The 5413-nt window shown below is 33.8% G+C and overlaps 1 long non-coding RNA gene across 1 annotated transcript in view; it reads left to right on the forward strand.

Annotated features, from left to right (window-relative positions):
• The window catches only part of LOC102028926, a 31295-nt gene extending 26357 nt beyond the window's left edge, over window positions 1-4938 (forward strand). Inside the window, exon 3 of the long non-coding RNA XR_259333.2 lies at window positions 4808-4938. This is a non-coding gene — a long non-coding RNA (uncharacterized LOC102028926). The remainder of the gene's footprint in view (window positions 1-4807) is intronic.
• Window positions 4939-5413: the final 475 nt, after the last annotated feature.

Below are 5413 nucleotides of genomic sequence, written 5' to 3' on the forward strand. Positions count from 1 at the left end.
AAAAAAAAAAAAAAAAAAAAAAAAAAAAAAAAAAAAAAAAAGAATAGAATCAAGATAAGAGTTCAAGTAGAGAATTAAGAAAATCTAAAGTGTTTAAATGGTATATTTATTATTCAGGTGATATAGTCTGGTAGTACTGATTTCACTGAGGATTAAAATGCATAATTCATCTGCTTATGCTGCTGTCATGCTTGGGTTTTACCGAAGCAACCAAAAAATGTATCTTAAATATAAAAAATGCCCCCTTGAAATGAAATAGCTATTATTCAATTATGTGCCAATTCAAAACAAGATGTAACATAATAAATATCTCAAAATATATTATTTAAGGCAACTTTTGCATAATTGTTAAAGACACTGAGATTTGTTATAGCTTGTCCTTGCATTCAACTACACAATTTTGTCATTGTCTGTTTCAAAAGTACAACAAAATTCATTGTGGCCCTTTCTTATTGACAATTTTTGAGAGCTTTCTTTATATGTGGCTAGAGGTGAACACTTGGTTGCAGAATTTCTAGAGACTCTTATTATCGTCATTTTTATAACCCCAAGCAATAAGGAAGGCAGGTTCCTTTTCAGCTTGTAAATGTCAAGTGAGTTGCCATTGGAATGCATATTTTCAGCCATAAATTAAATTCTAAAAATGGTTGTAAAATGTTTCAATTAGAAGATATTTATCATTGCCTCCACCTGCAAGCAGCAGGGCATTTATATGAAGCATGTTCTGCAGTGTCTATTTTAGTAGTGTAATTGATGCAGTGTTTAACTATTTGATTCTTTCATTATTGATGTTCAAGATTTTTACCCTGAGTTCTATTACACAGCTATGTCAAACTGTACCTGGAAGTTATGGTGCTATCATTTCATAGCCCTCTCTCAAGTGATGGTAGAAATGATTTCAAAATACTGTTTTCTTTTTTTGTCTGACAGAAAAATTACTGATAAAATAAAACAAAAGCTGGTTTGCAATTATTTTTGAAAAATAATTTAGAACCATTTATAAAACCTTATTCTAATAATCAGAATCTATTTTCTCAAATAGGAGCATATTCAAAAGCAGTAGCTACTAATAACAATATAAATCACTAAAATATGACAGCATACATTTGTTTTCTCTATAGTTTTTTTTCTAGTGTTCTTACACAAAATTTCTTCTGAACTTCATCAGATACTTTTCAGGTGGAAAAATCTGATATTATTTTATTCATTTTGCTCAGGTATGAATTTTAGCTAGAAGTGTGCCAATATCTGTTGCCTTGAAAGATGAAATTTGAATTTTATATTCTAGTAGAATTTTCCAAGAAACACTATAGGTTCAAATGACTCAATTTTCAACGTTTGACAGAGGGCAGCTTTGGTATCAGACCATTCCTCCGTCTCTGTCTATCCTTTGCCTAGGCCAGCTAGTGAAAAATCCTTGTTAGTCTTGCAGTTTGGCTAAGGGATGTTCAAATCATTCTTCCTTGTAGCCCCACCCCAGACTCAAGCATAATTCAGGTAAGTCTCTGTTTTTTTTTCTCTCTCTCATGCCAAGCTAATTGTGGACCAGCCTTAGTAAGCATTCTCTTTTCTCCTGTAAGACTTCTGTGACTCATATACCTTTGTGCGCATGTGTGACAATATCATGCTGTATGTTCAGGCAAAGTTTGGGTTTGGGAAGAACTGTCTCTCACCTAGGCAAATGGCCACAAAACAGAAATGCTATTTTCTCTTCAAGATCCTCCCTTCTGAAATTGTCTCTTCCCTGCCCATCTTCCCTTTATGCCTGCTGTCATTCCCTGTGCTGTTTTTATGAATTGAAAGAAAATGTATTCTTTGTCTACCAAATGCAAGAACAACTGTTACACATGAATATGAATTTCAGGTTTTAATGAATTATAATACTAGAGTAAATTTTAGCAAATTTTGCAAACTGACATTTAGTGAATATTTTAGGCTCACTGGGCATACTATCTGCATCAAAATATATTCAACTTTGTGACTGTAATACTAGAGCTGCATGGAAAATCCTTATAGAAAAAGGAATAGCTGTTTTCTAATACAACTTATTTAAAAACAAAGTACAGACCACACAAGGCTTGTGTGCTGCAGCATGCTAACCACTGTACTTTACCAGTGACAATTACTAGAAAGGGAGAGTTAATTAAAACTAATCATAGATAGTGAAATCTCCCATAGTATCAATTCATTTTAATTAGTTTGGGATTAAATGCTCAAGAATGGAAATGGGAAATAGGCTTGAAACGAACAATACAGATGTTGAAAATAATTGCAATAGTGGTTTTTTTCTTGCTCAAAGGGTCAACAGTGTATATTATGCATTAATATTTACACATTAAAGAATGAAGTAAAAGTGTATCACACTCCAGTAGGCGCATCATGTGTATTTTAGAAGTATATGATTAACTAAATCCACTGGAAGAGAAAGTAGGTAGAAATCTTGAAGACATAAGTATGGGTAGAGTTCATGAACAAAACCCAGACTACTTCAAAGAATCAACAACTGGGAAATCACCTTGTTAAAAAGATCTTACACAGCAAAGAAAACACCCATGAAGTGAAAAGAAAACCCATAGAATGGCAAAAAATTTTAGGCAATTGTTCCTCAGACAAAGGACTTCTCTCTAGAGTATATGAAGAATTGAAAAAAAATCAGACCCCCCAAAATCAAAGACCCAATCAAAAAATGGATATCTGAGATGAAAAGACACTTCTCAGCACTTGTTAGATGAAGAAATGCAAATGGCTTATACACATATATATATATACATACACACACATATATATGAAAAAATGTACATCACTGAGCATTCTAGAGATGCAGATAAAAACAACAGTGAGATTCCATCTCACCCCAGAAAGAATGACATCATGAAAAAATCAACCAATTTTTTTTTTTTTTTTTGGTTTTTCTCTGGTACCGGGAACCAAACTCACGACCTTGCGCTTGCCAGGCGGGCGCTTTTGCCGCTAAGCTAAATCCCCAGCCCCAAAGTCAACCAATTTCAAATACTGGAGGAGCTGTGTGGAAAAAGGAACCCCTCTCCATTGTTGGTGGGATTGTAGACTGGTACAACCTCTATCGAAATCAGTGTAGAGATTCCTCAAAATACTAGGATTGGAAGTCCTATTTGACTCAGCTATTCCTGTTCTGGGTACCATCCCAGAAGAATTAAAAACATCAGACCACAGGAATATGCGCACCCATGTTTATAGCAGCACAATTTGTAATAGCTAAATCTTGGAAATAACTCAAATGCCTATCAACCGAGGAAAGGATGAAAAATATGTCATCTTTTTGTAAAATAGAGTTCTATTCAGTCATAAAGAAGCATAAGCTTTAGACTTTTATAGGCAAATGATGAAAATTTAGACCATATTCATTAAGTGAAGTAAATCAGACTTCACATATAAACATCTTATTGTCTCCCTGGTATGAGAAACTGAAAGAGTAAATAAGGTCTAAAATGTAAAATAGATGTTGCAAAATAGAAAAAAATTGTTCAAAAGCCAAAGGAACTAAGATGGGTGAAAGGCAAAAGGACAGTAGGGGAAAAGGGGAAAAATGTGAATCAGTTAGCCCTTTAGTTCATTGAAAAGGAAGGTTTGTGCTATTATCGATTGGAGAAATTCTTATGCTCATACCTTGTACTTGAGCAACTACTTTAAAGATAACAATATGTAATGTATTAACTATTGTTATTTACCTACTACTTTGTTATAAAATTTTATTTTAACTTTTTTCCCATAAAAAGTGTATGTTTAGAATTTAATATGAGAAATCAGTGAAGCTTCAATGGAAGCAACTCAGAGTATTATTCAGCCAAGAACATAAAGGATTTAACTTTCAGTTTTGTTCTAACTGTGAGCTGATCCATGAAACAAACGAAAATATAGAGCACTGTGAACTGATGTTCCAAGTAGATAGAGCCAGCAACCTAATTTGCTTGTTCACATAAATATTTTCCTTTATAACTCAAATGCATTTATGGTTTTTAAGAAAAATTACTCATGTTAACAGACTTAGAACAGCGTTTTGTAACTTTAATAACACATCCCATTGAACAGTTTGAAAATAACTCTAAAGCTTTGCTGGTGAAATATACTTGGCTTTGGTTCCTGCCCAATAACACATTGAAAAGATTAAATCTCTGATAAAAAAAGCCTAAAACATCCACACAATATTAAGAGATCTGTTTACGTTGCTTTTAATTGTCAGTTTCCTAAAAAAATTCTATATTAAATCTAAACCTAATCTCTGAATAGTGCTATGTTTTCCAATGTAACCCAAGAGATAAGATAATCTTTATGAAGAGTTTTCAATTAAGCAATAATTGTCCTTATCTTTGATATGAATGCTGCTCTCTTTCTGTCCACAGGGATAAGCAAATTTTCCACAGAAAATCATGGGAGTTATGTATGCACATGAGCAAGACAGGGAAAGGTTTAACACAGTAAATCTCTCTCTCTCTGTGTCTGTCTGTCTGTCTGTCTCTCCATATATATATATATCTCCTCAATATCACTAATACATAAATGAGAATACAAAGGCAGTGGAAACATGTGTGGTTCCAAAATACCGTGGAAAATTATAGTATTTTATGTTACATATTTTATATGTTTCTGTATGTAACATTATATTTTGTATAAATATGTATATATATATATACATTTTTTCTTTCTATTCAAGCATAACCAGTTCATTTTGCCTTTGAAGGTAAAGAATAAAAAAATTAAAATAGCCTTAATGGCATTCTGGCATTTTACTTTAAAGTGCTAATGAAATTTAGTGTATTTTATGTTGTAGGTTAAAGAAAGACGACACAGAGCACATTGCAGAAGTCATTGACCGAAGTATCACTTAGATGTGACACCACTGTTTCTTTTACCAAAAGGTAACTATACTGGGTATGGGAGAGAAGAGAAAAGTGCAAGACACATGGGTTTTGTGGCAAAGTGCCAAAACTTTGTGGGAGATGTCAAGAGCCCTGGGAGAAAATGAATATATCAACCTGTCCGGGTAGATGGGGTCAAGGTCCATTCTACAGGGAGTTTCTGCTCTGAAGACAGGCACACGCGAAGCACAGAAATATCACAAGCTGTGGCCAGTGCACATTGAAATGCTGGGCATCTCAGCTATTTCTTTGAAGAACTGATGCACTCTGCAAATCCCACTGTGGTGCAGCAGTCAACCTTCTGCCACCAGACACTATTAACTTCAGAGGAACGAGAGAGGCAAACTCAAAAATGTTCTCATCCTGCTGTCTCAAAGAACTGAAATTAATCACCGTGTATGAAACCCGGAGTGCTGAATATTTGATTATGAAGTCTCTGGTAGGTATGTTCTAGAAGTAAAACAAGAGCTTCAGTGTATGATATGTACAATATATAAAGGCATAATTAACAATTAGGG

This window comes from Chinchilla lanigera, unplaced genomic scaffold, assembly GCF_000276665.1.
Source record: "Chinchilla lanigera isolate Chin_1 unplaced genomic scaffold, ChiLan1.0 scaffold00003, whole genome shotgun sequence".
Taxonomy (NCBI): domain Eukaryota; kingdom Metazoa; phylum Chordata; class Mammalia; order Rodentia; family Chinchillidae; genus Chinchilla; species Chinchilla lanigera.